The sequence below is a fragment of the Phalacrocorax aristotelis genome, chromosome 21 (genome assembly GCF_949628215.1).
Source record: "Phalacrocorax aristotelis chromosome 21, bGulAri2.1, whole genome shotgun sequence".
Classification (NCBI taxonomy): domain Eukaryota; kingdom Metazoa; phylum Chordata; class Aves; order Suliformes; family Phalacrocoracidae; genus Phalacrocorax; species Phalacrocorax aristotelis.
This window is the reverse complement of record NC_134296.1, coordinates 972,348-988,246: the sequence shown is the minus strand read 5'-3', so window position 1 is coordinate 988,246 and position 15,899 is coordinate 972,348.

The window sequence follows — 15,899 nt, the reverse complement described above, 5'->3', positions numbered from 1 at the left end:
TTGAATGATTTCTCCAAGTCCAGAAGGATAACATTAAGACACCTACAGACCAAAGACTGGTGTTGACAGAGCAAAACCACTCCAGTGTCAATCTGGGGTGAATTCAAGGCAGTAAAGTTATACTGGTTGGTGTTAGTGTCTTTTCTCATCAGAAATGGGATGGTTGATGTGCTCATTTATGTCACTTGTGAACAGGTTTAAGCCAAACTGGAAGAAAGCCAGTGCTATATCAGCAAAAGAACAAACAGCCCAGATTTGTGCTTGGAGGATGTCCCATGGGGTTACATGGGCTCACCAGCTCCACGCAGGAGGGGTCTCAATCAATATATAGTTTGTTAAAAGCACTGTCTGGGGTGTCCCATGTAGTCATTGTCCTCCTGTGGCCATTTCCAGGCCAGCCAAGTCCAGCACTGTGTGTGTGGACAAGGCTGGAGGTGGTCCAGGATGGCTTGGGCCAGCCCATGACCAGCATGAGCTGCACTCAGAGAAGCAGCTGCAGTAGATCGGGGTGTTCCTACAGCCCTCCCCTGCTTTGCTGGACCTGGTCCTAAAGCACTGCTGGTGATCAGCTTCTCCTGGTGATTAGCTTAAATCTCACCTGCACCCACTGAACCTGTCCCAGCCTTGCTAGACACAAGAGCTGTGATGGTGTGCTGTTGGGAGGCCACCAGCCAAGCTGCAGCAGGACTGATGGGCACAGCCACACGCACTCATACCATCACGTCCTACTGCTCATCAGCTGTGCCTTAAATCTTTCCACAGGACGCCAAGCAGCTGAGGAGTCGTAATGTCCCCAGAAGCACATATTCCTCTCTGAAGGTCAGCAGCAGCAAAGAATGAGCACACGCTGTCGAAACACCTCGGGATTCCTGTGGTGCTGGAGAGGCAGTGCTGGTTCTCTGGTCCTGACTCGAAGATTCTGCACTTTCTGGATGGAGTCACAGCTGCAGCCGTGGTCAGCACAGAGCCATCTGGATGCTACTCTGCCAGGAACACCCACAAGGGTCTGATGATTGATGTTCCTTGGTGAAGGAGAGGCAGGACTGCTATCCCAACCCCACTGCTGGGGAAGAAGGTGCTCAGGTGGACCAGGCATGGGGTGACCAAGGCAGGAGTCAGGGTGTCACCGTGGTTAGTGGGGTGACACTCACTGAAGGAGGATAAACACGAACATGTCAGCACCCTCATAGCCCCAGGTTACACGTAGGGATGCAGTTCCCTCGAGCAAACCTACCAGCTCTCCACCTGGCCGGTACCTCAAAACACACAGACACTCCTGTCTGCAGCCAGGCTTCACAGGTGAGCAAGCTGTACCTTGGGTGGGGACTGGGTTTGGCCAGCGAAGCTCATGCCATGAAACGCTCTGCTGCTGCCAAGCTGGTGGGAGTGAAGTCTCATGGCCAAGGCCTGTAGTTTGGGCCTAAGGTACACATAAAGCAGGACAGCCCAAAGCTGACCAAGACCCTTCCTCTTCCTAACTGTGGCTCCACTTATTTTGGCTCTTGTCCTCCTTCCCTGCCCACTGCCCCAGTCCCAGGAGCAGAGGGTTGCTGAGAGACATGGTATCGGGTGTCGCGCGAACCGTTTTGCTGCAGCCCAGCGGTGTCTTTGTCACGGCTGTAAACCAGAGGCAGGGAGGAGCTGCCTGCTGTGGGCACAGCGTCCCGTGGGCTGGCCCAGATGTGGGATGAACTCGTGTCAGGGCCGGGGCAGATCCAGACAAGCCCTGAAGGGCTGGATGTGGTGTCTGCATCGGGTCCTGGCCACGGGACAGCTGCATGGACCCTGGGCTCAGGGCCTTTTCTATCCTTCGCTTCTCCTTGCTGCCGCCTCACCCTTTCCGAACAGCCTGCAGGGGGCCTGGGGTGGGCCACCAGCTCTGGGCTGGTGACTGGGTGACACCTGTGTGCTCTGAGCCCTTCCCACCTTCCAGGGCCCCGAGCACAGCGTGGGGTGCCGGGCTTTGGCCGTGGCAGGGGCCAGGGGCGCAGGCACAGGGGAGGGACAGCTGTCCGCAGGGCCCCGAGGTGCACGTTTTCCTTTCAAACAAGCTGTTAGCATTCACCTCCATAAATAAATAAGTACCAGGAGCCTGGCACTCGCCTGCTCCCAGCCAGTACAAAGAGGCCAGTGTTTGCAGCCAGGCTCCTCCTCTGGCGCTGTCAGGGCTTGCTCATCCCCGGGCCCGCCGGGATTTTGCGAAGTCAGGACATGGGTTGTTCTCCAGGGCACGAGATCCGCTAGGGAGAGCGTGCGGGGCTGGCCAGGGGCAGAGCCTTTGGCACGCCCGGGTGCCGAGGTGGAGCAGGTCCTGAGGACGGGAGCGAGGGAGGAGGTGGGGAATTTCCACGGCCTGGCGGCCAGCAGCTGGGCTGAGCCCGCTCCTCGGGAAGCCCAATGACACAGAGAGACGCAGTGGTCAACCCAAGGTCGGGCTATGAGTCAGCGGTGTGTGTAGCAAGGTGCAGGGCTGGGGACAAGCCTACAAACTCCGTGGCACCTGTAGCACATGAGACTAAGCTTGCAAGGCTGCAGGGGTCCTGCCTAAGGGTGGATGTAAACTACCCTGCTCCCAAGAAGACAGGAGTGAAGTTCAGAGGGTCCTGCAGCCCTTCGCCTCCCTGCAAGCCCATCCTTCCTCTGGGGAATGGGGGCAAAGTGCCGCCTTCAGCTGGGGTGGATACCTCATCCAGTCCTGTGTTCAAAGGAGTAAGCAGCTCTGCCACGCTTGCTAAGCCCTGGATCTGCTGTCAGGGGGATGCACAGGCTCTGTGCCACAGCCAGGCCAAGGGCAGAAGGCAGAGGAGCACAGTGTGAGAGCAGGACCACAGGGCTCCCAGGTGTGGGGAAAAGAGGGCTTTCAAAATGGGGTTTTGTTTGGGGTCTCTGCTGTGACACCCAGTGGTTTTTTTTTATATCTGTGAGCAAAGGATTTGAAGGCAAATTACTTTCAGGAACAGCACATATCTGTAAAGGAACAGAGCTCCCCAGAGCCTGCATCCCCGGCCCCACAGCTGTGCTGCTGGCAGGGGGCTGCTCCTGCTCCACAGGGTCCGTCCCTGTGGCAGACCTGAGCTGCAGCCACTTCTGCACCCAAAATGCCCTCTGCAGCCAAGAGACCTCCCAGAGCTGCCGGAGGAGTGGGGTCGTGGTGGGACTGACACATCCCCGAAGGGTGAGAGGCGGGGCCATGCCTGGCCTCCTGCATTCGTCACTTCTGTCCTGGGGAGCCACCTGCTCTGGCTGACGAGGTGGCTTGGTGTCTCCTTGTGCTGTGCCCTGATGCTGCAAGACAGCTGGATGGGAAGGCAGAGTAGCAGAGTGCGGTCCCCAGACCTTGCGGCCACGAGCTGCAGCAACGGTAGCTGTGCTCCTAAAGCCAGGGCAGGCAGGGACACCTTAGCCAGGACGTGCAGCCTCTGGCTTTTGTTGCTGCACCAAGGAACAAGCTGGGGACTGTTATGGTTAAGCTGAGCTAAAAGCCTGGCTGCCCTCAGCAGCCCTGGGAGACCCAGCAGGACTGCAAGGTCTCCAGCTGCTCTGGAAGTCTGGGTGGGTGCCGGGAACCTCCTGGCTTCCCACACCTCTGCCGGGAGTCCAGCCAGAAGGCAATGAACCCCAGGTCCACGTGCCCATTGCTGGGGGACGTGAGCAGGAATGCAGTCCCAGCTGTTACAAACCTGCCAGGCATTTGGCTGGGCAGAATCCTCAGCCCCAAAACATTTCAGTTTCACATGAGCTGGTGGTGTGGTTTATTTATCCCAGGGCAAAGAGTTTTGCTCCCACTCTCCCCCCATGCCCCAGTGCCACTCTGCTCTCCCGGGGTGACCTGGACGAGGGAGGTGTGGTGCAGCCAGGGTTTTGGCAGAACCCACATCTGCCCTTTATGTAGTTCATGACCCCATGTCTGTTTGCAAAATGAATGTCTGGGCGGTGCCGCACCCCTGGCTGACATGACGTCCTCGCTCAACTCCATGCTCGGGGGCCCTGCCCACACGTACACGTGCATGCACACACACACACACACACACAAACCTCCCACAACACAAACAGTGCTTGGATTACACCGGCTGTGGATCAGCGGTGGTGGCATGAGGCTGCAGGTCAGGCAGGGAGGGACCCAGGGGCCTGCTCTGGTGCTGGCTCCATAGGATATCATGCAGCTTAGCTGTGCCTGGCTGTGCCTGGCTGTGCCCCTGGGAGGACATCAGTCTTGCGGCTCTCCCAAACCACCTCTCTTTCACACCAGTCACAGGCTCAGCTTGCTGGGCTGGTGCCCTGCGAGCTTTCTGTATGGGGTCACCCCTCCCCAGGGCATCCCCCTGCCCCCAGCCAGGGCAGGGCCCCCAGGCTCTGCTCTCCCCCCCATCCCCAGATCTCGGCGTCTGGGTACAGCCCTGTCTGATGGACACACACAGGCTCGTGGGAGCAGGAGACAGCTCTTTTGGCTACGGACAAAGGTTGCACAAGGAGAAGTGAATGTACAGCCGTGTATGTGGCCATATTTCAGCTGGAAAAGAGAAAATTTCCAACCATCATCAGGGCAGGAAGGAGCTGCAATCATTTCCCAGGCAAGCAGCTGGAGCAAGGATCAGACATGGTGTGAAGGCAATGCTTGACCTGTCCACAAGAAGGGGAACCTGTGGGGTCCCTCAGCCCCTGTGGTCAGAGGTCCCTGCTGGCCTCCTGCCCTGAGCTGGGGATGGAGTCGTGGCCAGACCAGTCCCTTGCTGGCGTCTGGCTGTGGGCTGGTGGCAGGGCTGGCTCTGCAGCCACAGGGCAGGCCTGGGGCAGCGTGGGGCTGGTAGACCCCAGGAGCATCCTCAGCTCTCAGTGTTTCCCTGCTTCCTGGCCCCTCCTCTGTGTTTCTGGAGCAGGGAGGGATATGGATGGGGGGGCATTGTGGTACCTGGGGTGTTCCTTCCCTCTCTTTCCCTTAGGTTTTATTTCCAGAGAAGAGCCTTGGGCTTGCTGAAACCTGCAGACATGTGCTTTGAGCTACCCTACCTAGGGCCAGATCCCACCATCCATGCTAGTTAGCAACCTGAGGGGAGGTTCACTGCGTTATGGTATCCTAAAAGCAAAAAGAGGAGGAGAACCAGACAGTCCCAGGGCCTGGCACAGGTATGTGTGCACACAGGCACACAGAAAAGATGGGTGCATGGATGAGGAGCATGTGTGTGCAGGGCTGGGGTGTGCACGAGAGGAGCGAGGGGTCTGTGTGGGCGAGGGGGGTGTTTGGTGCAGGGGAAGAGGGCGCAGCACCGCTGACTTCCCAATGGCACGTGGGGTGGGCACGAGGTCTACAGGGGCTGTGGCCATGGCACATCCCAGCGGGAAAAGTAGCTGTTGGAGAGGAAGAGGAGGAACAGGTTCCCATGATGCATCACCAGGTCTCCAAGGTGCCCGGGGGTCCAATGCCTTGGGATGGCAGACCAGAAGGGCCTGCAGGGCTGTGGCCCCACCAAAAGGAGTTTGCCCAGTCTGGTGATCAGGTGGCAAAGGAGAACCTGGGGAGGGCAGGAGGGGGCTCCTGGGGCTGTGGAAAATGTTCTGATCCATCTGGGAACATTTAACCCACAGGTTCCCAGGCTAGGAAGATGACAGTGAGGGACACACTGACTGCCAAGGAAGGAGGTCCTGTCCTAAGCAGCGGAGGGATGCTTTCATGCTGCAAAGCCCATCACAGAGGCTTTCAGGTGATCCCATCCAGGTCAGGTCTCCTCATATGACCCAAATGTGATGTCCTGACCCCAACCCACCTTTTCTAGCCTTGATGACAGTTATGCCCCGCAGACTGTTCAGCCTCTCTGCCGCACCTTGTAGGCAGGGGCAAAGTCTACCACTCCCCCCGTCTGTACCCTGTGGCTATGCTGCACTGCCTGGCACTGGGCTCCTGAGCCCCCCCCTCCCCGGAGCTCCCATGGGAAGAGGAGGAGGCTGCACCCTGCCTGACTGCCCTGCTCGCACACTCCCAGACACCCCCAGCTCTCATGTTCACCTGTGCTTGCCCTGGGCCCCGCGGACCTTGAATAACCTGTTCCCACTCCTCTTGCCTCATGACAAAGCACCTGGCATGCAGTGACGAGGATAACCGCAGCCAAATGAGCTCATTGCCACCCCAGGGACAGTGTGGGACAGTCAGGGGGTCATGGGAGCTGCAGCCAAGGACCCCTTCCCCATCCAGCTTTTTCTGTGGCACACCCCGTGTTAGGTGCCTGTTTCCTCAGGGTAAGTGGGATTTGTTCTCACTGTTTGGGTACAGGTCAGCATCAAGCTAGGGACTGTTGTAGGCTCTCCATCTAGATTCCCAAAGTGCTGTTGTAGATCCAGGGTGATCCCCACCACCCTCCACACCAGCAGTTTAGCCTGAGTGTCTGCATGGTACAGAGTCACTTCTTGCTGTGCTGCACCCTTGGCCTTCCTCACCTCCCAGCTGCAGTCATTTGCTTTGAACCCTGGCCAGCACATCTGCCTCATGGTAGACCTGATTGCTTCTTTCATCTAAGTGAGCTCCATCATCCTACCCCTGCTTTCTGGGGCCCATGTGTCCTGCTCACTCCACAGCCCCAGGGATGCTTGGTGGCCTTAGACTGGGAAAACTGAGATAAATACCAGTCCGTTGGTCTGGTGTGTGAATGACCCACTGTGGTTGGCTTGGCAGGGCAGAGGGGAGCCCACCTACCTCTCCATCTGGGCATGGCACTCTCACCCCAGCCCGTGGGGCACCCAGGGAGCTGGAACAGCTTTGGCAGCACCCCACCGGGAGGGGACATGCAGTGTTGGTGTGTCAGGCAGGGGCCCCATAAGATCTTTGTGTTGCATCTCACAGGCAGGAGCAACAAAAGGACACAGGACCCTCCTTCTGCCTGGAGGAGAGAGGCACAGCCCACACTTTTGCTTTGTTTGCAAGGGGGTCGAGATACCTGCACCCAGTCTGGGGGACCTTGAGCTGTTTGTCTTGTTTGCAAGTGGCTGGGCAAGATGCTGAGGCTCATCACCTGGGGCTAGAGTGACCTGGCTGGATCCTGAAGGCTGTTTGTGACCCGCAGTTAGCTGCTGAGCTGCTGGGGGTCTCTGACTCCAGGCAAGTTAATCCCTGCAGCTCTGAGCTCAGGTCACCAATAGGTCCTTGGTGACTGAAACTAGGAAAATAAAGAGTGTGTGATCACACAGCCCTTGACACTGACCAGCCATGCCCTGAGCAGGCCCTCATGGGCCCTGCTGGGGACACGCTGCGTGGATGGCTACCAGAGCAGGCAACGTGCTGGCCAGCACTTCCCTGGGTATGGGCCTGGCATTGCCACCTCTTGCCAAATTACCAGAGTGGGTGAGAGTCCACCCATGGTCTGCTTGCACCTCCACCAGGCAGGGCTGGGGGTCGGGTCCTGCTGCCCCTAAACAGGGAGCACTCACCCTGTATCCTCAGGTGCCCTTCCCTGTTGCTTCCAACTGGCCCAGGGCTGGAGCAGGGCATGGCATGCCTGTGTGATTCCTTGTCCCCATCAGCACCCCAACAGGGATTTCTGCCGATCACAGGCTGGGGGTTGGGTGGCTGGCCACAGCAGGGACAGGGGCCAGAGGACACATGTACCTCTGTGTGTGCAGCACACTGTGCGAGTCTGCGTGTAACTGAGCGTGTCTGTAACTGTCACACTGTGCACGTATCTGTTGTAAATCTGTGTTTGTGACTGTTCACCAGTGTAACACACTCTGCGTGCATCTATGCATCTGTAACTGTGTCCATTGCTGCGTGTGCGGTCACATGTGTGCAACTGAGTCTGCTGGTGGGTAACATGCCACAGCGCAGGAGATCCCCACCCAGCCCTGTGTAGCACCCCAATTTCCCTCTGCCAGGGGGAGGGCTGTGCTGTCCCTGCAGGGTGACACTGCTGCTGGGGTCACTGCTCCTCCTGCCCGCTGCAGCGGGGCGATCTCTGGCAGGGCCTGGGCAGGTTGGGGCAGGTGTGCAGGCAGCCGGTGCCAGCAGCTGCCCCCACCCTTGCTCTACCTGTCAGACAGGTGGGGCTGGACGCCTGCCACCTCCTGCCACCGTCACTTCTGGGAAGGGAGGATGCAGGAGGGATGGGTCTCAGCACAAAGGCTGGGGACCTGCCCAGAGCTAGAGCGACCCTTGGGACCTGCTCCCAGTCCCATGGCTGGAGCAGCGTCTCCTGCGCTTCAGTCCCACCAGCCTGTTGGAGTGAGGAAGCTAAGGGGCTTCCCCTCCATGTTCTGAGGAAGTCAGTGCCCATCTGCCACTACGGGTCCTACCCAGACCATCCTGGCCTCTGGCAAAGGCTGACCTGGGGCCAGACACTTTCTGTCCATCCTGGTAGACTTGCTGCCTGCTCTGACCCTGGCTCCTGATGAGGCCAGCACCCCAGAAAGGCACCAGACAAGACAGGTCTTGCTGTGCTCAGCTTGGTACACTAGGAATTCACAGGGGAGAAAACTGGGACACCCAGCAGCTCTGGCATCTCCTCACCTGGAAGCCTGTGCAGATCACCTGATGGGCACTAGCCATGCTGTGGCTGCTGTATCGGGTGCTGCTCATTCACCAGAAAGTGCTTGGTGCCACTAATGCAGAGGCTGTTTGTCGTGCAGGTGCAGAGATTGTCCTGGTAGGGTATGGCACCGGGGCATGCAGATCTCATTGAGGCAGTGCAGCTGGTAAACATGCTTTATGGTATCATCCCATCCCACAGGATCTGGCCCCAAGTCCCCCTTCAAGCTCAGCAGCACCTCCCTATGGCTCAGGCACTGGGTTTCTTATCAGTTCAGACTGCTGGCCCCCTCAATCATGTCCTAAGTAGTGGCAGTGGTGGAGGTGGCTCCCACAAAGCATGGTCTGAAACTCAGCTCATTTTAGAAAGGCCTGGAGCAATGAGATCCTCTTGTACGACCCACCCTTCACCTGAAAGCAGGCTCAGGCCTGGACTTGCTCGCCTGCAGTTCTGGAGGCAAAAACTAGAGGAGCGCCAGCTCTCTGGAGAGCCAAAATATCCCACAGGAGCTGCGACCACGTTACTCCATGGTGGCAGTCCCTCGGCCGGCTGGATGCACCCCAGCTGAGAGTGGTGTCTGTGGCCACCAAAGCTTGCCAGCAGATGGAAGTCACCTTGCCCTGGGATGTGTTGTGCCAGCAAAGACTCTGCCACCCCAGGGGTCAGTTACCCTGAATGAAGAAAGCCTGGTCAAGGGGATTTGCTCCCCAGCCAGGTCTATGTGAAGGGACATCCTCAAAGGCACTGTGTTGGCACAACCAGGCCTAGATCTTCAGTTCATCTCAGCCAAGATCTTCATCTTCCTGGCTTACCCCATCCTTTGGAAATGGAGGGAGCTCTGTCACCTCCACCCCAAGCAGACCTTTGCCCTGGGGCTCTGGTGGAGAGCTCAGCTGACGCAAGAGCGTGTCTCGTGCTCAGTGGGTGTGCCTGCAGTTCAGCGGGCACCACCATCCCTGCCTCTGCGGTACAGGCACACCGGGCAGCTGGAAACTTCTGTTGTTCCTGGCCAATGACAGAATACATCACTTGGGCTGGCAGGGTCACCCTGCCTGGTGGCACAGCTATGCTCTCTGGTGCTGTACTTTTCTAGGAGCTTTGGAAGCGGTTGAGCTGGATGATGGCTCCGGTGGCCCAGCCGTCAACTTTAGGGGCCAGCAGGCAGGCCAATCCAGCAAACACCATACCATATCATATGGTACAGCAGGCTGGACATTCCATTACACATCTTCCATGTCTGCTCACCAAACCCTTGAGCCCTGCCAGAAACAGACACAGGAGGGGTGTGATGCTCCCATCCATTGCCGTGGCAGTCCTGACCTCCCTGGCCCACCTCAGAGTGACGTGCTGACCATGTGATGATTTCCTTGCCCCCCCCCACCCAGGTGGTCTTGTATCTTTGCTGGCCATTGCCAGCCCTCACGCCATACCTGGTGCTGGAGGCCAGGAACCCCCAGAGCTCTTCTTAGAGCACCCAGAGAGAGATTGCACTCTCCATCCAGGCCTGATGGACAGAGTAAAATGCTCAGCAAAAGTTCCCCTGTGTGTCTGGCTTCTCTAGGCTCCCAAGAACATGGCATTGCTTCTTGTCTTCCAGCTCCCAACACTGCCTTGCATCTTCTCTCAAGCATTTTGGTCACCAGTGCTCCTCATCTTCCTTCCCCCTCCACCGCCTCGTTCCCCTCTTCCTTCCTCTGCGACTGCATGTGTTCATGTGCTTTGTCATGGCGTGCTGGGGTGCTTCAGCAGGGGAAGGCAGGAAGCTGGGACAGCCTTGTTCATACACCTCCGTGCTGCAGCAAGGCAGGTCAGGCCAGGAAGAGTGTCCTGGCCACACCGGCTTTCAAAACTGTGGTTTTCAAAGAGCAGCTCAATGACCAGCCTTGCTGAACTGGGGACAGAATGTGCCTGAAATGGTTTGGTTGGCTCAAACACCTTAATTTACCACATGGAATCTCAGCTGAAAACTTAAGGGTGAGCACGTGGCCACAGTTGGGTGGGAAGGTGAGTAATGAATGGAGGAGATCAGGGCTACTGGAGACCCCACTGTGAAATTAATCTGTACAAGCTTTTTGGTTGACAGCCGCCTGAGCATGAGCCAGCAGGTGCTCAGGCGGCCAAGAAGGCCAATGGCATCCAGGCTTGTATCAGGAATAGTGTGGCCAGCAGGAGCAGGGCAGGGATGGTGCCCCTGTACTCGGCACTGGTAAGGCTGCACCTCAAGTACTGTGTTCATTTTTGGGCCCCTCACTACAAGAAGGGCATCGAGGTGCTGGAGTGTGTCCAAAGAAGGGCAACGAAGTTGGTGAAGGGTGTAGAGGACAAGTCTTATAAGCAGCAGCTGAGGGAGCTGGGGTCGTTTAGTCTGGAGAGGAGGAGGCTGAGGGGAGACCTTATCGCTCTCTACAACTACCTGAAAGGAGGTTGTAGCGAGGCGGGGGTTGGACTCTTCTCCCCAGTAACAAGCGACAGGACAAGAGGAAATGGCCTCAAGCTGCACCAGGGGAAGTTTAGGTTGGATATTAGGAAAAACTTCTTCACTGAAAGAGTTGTCAGGCATTGGAACAGGCTGCCCAGGGAGGTGCTGGAGTCTCCATCCCTGGAGGTATTTAAAAGAAGGGTAGACGTGGTGCTTGAGGATATGGTTTAGTGGTGGACTTGGCAGTGATGGGTTAGCAGTTGGACTCCATGATCTTAAGGGTCTTTTCCAACCTTAACGATTCTATGATTCTAAGCTGGAGGAAAGAAAATACCAGCTGGGAGCTGCAGCCCATGAGTTAACACAGCTCTGGCCCCCACATCCCACAGCTGCAGTGTCTGCAACTGTCCCCATCCCCATAAGCTCTCATCACCAAGCCTGGAGGAAGCCTTTCCAGGACACAGGGCTTTCAGGACCACACATGCTGATGGTTTGACAGGGGTTTCTGGGTTTGTTTCTGCCTAGTCTGCTCAGCAGGAAGTGGGAGAAGAGCTAGAGGTGTGTGATCACCCGTGAGAAAGTAGGAGCTCTCAGGAGGTGTTGGTCCATTGAAGTGAAGTGTATGCGTGGTGGGAGTTGGGCTGCAGCAACCCTGGGCAGTCTCTTCAGCATCTGCCAACCTGCCAGTGATGCTGCAAACTTGGTTGGGACCTTCAGTTCATGCTCTCTCATTCCTGGACTTTCCAGCTTGCAGCCTCTGCCCAGTGACTCCATTTGCAAACTGGTACAGTGCCAGGCTCCGTGTCATGTTTGGTGGATAACAAAGGGTAGAGTTGGCCAGGAAACAAGAATGCAATGAACTTTTCTTTTTGTTTCACAATGAAACAGGACTGGGATTTCTGGGGGCAGTGGTGAAGGGAGGGGAAGAGAGGAAGCTGGGAGACATCCACCCAAGAAGACCCACCAGTGTGACCCTTTTGAGGATGTCAGAGACCAAGGGCTGAACACCTATCCTGGCCTGGGCAGTTTGGGATCTGACATTTTCTGCAGGAGAGGAAGCCTCTGCATAGGGAACACAAGCTGGGGAGGATGCAGACATGCAGCTTTGTCAGACCTGGGTGGGAATAAAGCTTTGGGCTGGGAGCAGGTCCCCAAGTCTGTTTCTGCAGAGCAGGGACCAGCTGATGTGGCCAGAAGGAGCCACACATGTGCCAAGCCGCATGCAGAGCCCTGGTCCTAGGGAAGCAGAAAGCACAGCACAGGACAGATGGGGCTGGTGTGATCCCTCCCCATGGGTGACAGATCAGCTTCTGTTTGCTCCCAGGCTGTGGGGAAAACGCCTGGTGCTGAATCACCATGGGGGCAACCAAGAGCCAACTGTCTGGGGAGGCTGAACCCTTCAGCCCCATCCTGTCTGTGCTGGCATGCCAGGAAGGCAAGCAGAGGACCTCCTAATACAGACCCCCTAGGAGCTCTGGCTGAAGGCAAGGGATGGGTAGGATGCAGAAGCTTGAATGCAGTGCTGACTACAGGGGAAGGGAAAGATGGCCACAGGCAGGCAGAGGCATGTGGTTGTGCCCCAGGGTGGTACCCGATGCCCTGGGGGTGCTTCCTGGAGTGCCCAGCCTGCTGGCCGCCTGCTGCCTCTGGTTCCAGGCAGCCACCGCAGTGGCTTCCCTGTTCCTACAGTGGGAACAGCCGCTCTCTTGTTTAACAACCAAACAGCCTAGGATTTTAACAGATGAGTTACTGTCAGCAGGTTGCTCTCCTGGACAAGCCAGACACCCCCGGGGCAGCTACTGCTGGAAGCAACTGTCAAAGAAACTGCTGGGCTGCGAGGCAGGGGGGAGCATTGTCTGGGAGCCCAGGTAACTGCTTTTACCCTGGGGAAGAGGGACGCAGCCCTGGGGGCCTGCCCAGCCCCAGGCATGCCAGCCCAGCCCTGAAACTGGGCTGGGACTGAGCCTGCTCTGGCAAGCACCCTGCTACAAACCCCCAGCAGCGCTATCCTTCCCAGCTCCTATGTGAGATATATCCCCATGGCAATAACTCTGCCTTCCATATCACACCTGAGCAACAACCCTCCCCTCATATATTTCAGCTTCCAGAAGCACAGGTATATAACACCCCCATCCCTTACAGCATGTCCCCCAGCAACATTCACCTTCCTGCCCTCAGCACAGCCCCAAAAGCTCCATCCACCAGACCTCTCCTAGGACTGCAACCTGCAGCTGTGCAACCTGCCCCACGCTCTTCACTGCCCCCGTGCAGCGTGGAGATCTCCTCCCATGCAGCACCCTTGGTCCCCGAGGTGTCCCTAGTTCCCAGTTCAGCAGATGTCTGTTCCCAGAGCACAGTCCCTCCTGCCACTGTGGCTCTCCTGCTCTGCCATCCTTGTGCACTAACCTCAGCTGCTCCCGGCTCGGCTCCCGGTGTGCAGATGGGATGCCCCATCAGGAGGGTGCTTCTCCAGGCATAGTCATGCCAGCTGATTGTTCATCTGGCCCACTGCTGGAAAAGCACCCAAAACAGTTGGGCTGCCCAAATTGCCTGATATTTTTGCTCTCTAACGATTTCCATGTCAGAGTCTGGGTACTCTGAAGTCTGGTTCTGTCCATGCCAAATCCTGCACATCTCCAGGCACAGCCAGTCCTGAAACCTGGGAGATATTAGCCTGGGTGGCATAAAGCAAGCCCAGGGCTCATCAGGGACTCCAAGGGCAGTGCCAGGTGAAATTCAGCAAGGAGAGGGTTTCTTGCCACGGCTGCAGAAGTCCAGCTGCAATAAATGTCTCCCACAGGCTTCCAAGGCTTTTTTCCCCTGGACGTTTTTAGGAGGACCAGACCCAACAATTTACACTCCTTTCTTTCTTTCTGCAAGTTTGATCCCAGAGTCTGAAGGGCTGATTCCCACCTGGACCAGGTACCCCATGGAGAAACACACTGAAAAAGTGCCCCACCAGAGAAATGTTTTCTCTGAAGATAGAAGACATTGGATATTTTGAACCAACCTTCCTTTTGGGTGCCCTGGCCCCAGACCTGGGCTCTCTCCTCCTGCCTTCTCTGGAGTTGGGGCCAGTCTCCACCCTTGTGCTACTGGGAGCTCCCTTGCACGTGGCAATGGGACTGCAAGGGGACCCCACACCCCCAGTCACTCCCAGGATGGTGTCCAGTCCTGCTCTGTGATCATGCTGGGCCAGAGGCAGAAGGGTAAGAAAGGGTGAAAGCCAGTAGGGACTGCAGGGAACTTGAAGAAAAGGCAGTGGGAGCAGGAGGGAGAGTGTCCCAGAGACATGGTCTCTGCAGGCTGCCCCCAACCCCACCACATTCCCATCTACCCTCGTCTGCTGCAAGGATGGCCAAAGTCTGGCTCAGCTGGAAAATCAGGTCATGCCATTGTGCTCAGGGGCAGATCATGGTATGACATGTGGGATATTGGACACCTCCTTGCTGGCCCAGCCGAAACCTCTCCCCTCACCCCATTCATCTGCTCCCATTTGCCGCATTGCATCCACAGCAGCCTGCTTTGTGTCCACGGGTCCCAGGCAAGTGCCGGAGAAGGGAAACTGCCTGCCTCTTCCCTAACTGGGCCCAGGGATCAGTAATGGCCCCTGTGTCTCTTTGGGGTGTCTTGGGGGAGAGAAAACCCACTTTAATGCTCAAACTTGAAGGATGACCAAGATATTTCCATGGCAAGTGTGTGCCAGAAACATGTTCAACCTGGGACCATCTAGTGAGAAAAGTCTCCCAGCAGACTCCAGTGTAAAAGTGTGAGGGGACATTGTTTTGGAGGAAAATCTTCTTTTTCCCCATTTTCTGCCATGGTTTGCCACAGCCGTAAGATCAAGGCACCTTCAAGGTGATTAAAAAAACCCAAATAAATAATCTTTTTTGGGCCAGTGTTCTGGGAGGCTCTGCTGGGTTGGTTCATTATGGGCTCAGAGGTACTGTAGGGATTCCCGGAGTGTGTGTTGGTGTGTGCGTGTGTGCATGCCTGGCCTTGCTTGTCCTCCTCCAGCCCCCCCTGGCTTTTTGCCCCACAGACCCATGCAGCCTTCATGGGAGGCTGCTGGATCTGGTCACCCAGCCTGTGCCCACAAGCCCCTGCCTCTTTCCCCTCCTCTGACACAGGGTGCCCATACAGCTGAGGGGTCTACAGACCCGCCGCCTCTGCCCCAAGTCTCCTGGCTGGCGTGCCCCCCACTTGGCAATGGTAGTGGGGTGGCGGTGGCAGGTGGTGGGGACACCGGGGGCACGGGAGGTGAGGCAGACAGGTTCCCTGCTGCTGCCGAAGCTAGTTAAACATTGTCCCAAGCCAGTTAGGTAACACAAACCGCAGCGGGAAAGAAATGAAACTGCTTGAACAAACAAGGTGCGCTTGGCAGGGCAACAGGCTGCGTGACAAAGTGCTCCCCTCTCCCTGCCAACCTGCCAGGGTTATCTATTGATGGAGAATAAACACCTCACCCACAACCCCAAACTCAGAGGGACAGCAGCCAGGAGCACTGACGGCTCCTGAGAGACCTGGCCTGGGGCTGGGCTTGCCCTGCTTGCTCTGTCCCCTCCCTGGACACACTGATTGCCACCAAGCACCATCCTGGCCCTCTCCCACACACGCCATGTGTGAGCAGCCAGGGCATCTCAGCATTGTCCCTCCTGCCACCCTGTCCAGCCTGCTCCTTGTGGCAGCTCCAGGAGGTCAGGGATGGGCCTGGAGCACCCTCCGCTTGCTGGAGTCAGCAGACGCCAGCTAGGAAAACCTGTTCCCTGGGGAAGATTACGCAAGGAACGTGACAGAGGTCTGGCTGCAGCCCATGGACTGGCTCCTGATTCACACCCAGGGACTGGGACCTCTTGCACCACAGGGCAACCCTGATGGCCTCATCTCAGCGTGTGGATCTGGGAGCAGTACAACTTCAGCCCAGCACACTAGAAGGCAAGGGATGGACATCTTCCATATGATTTTGCCATCCC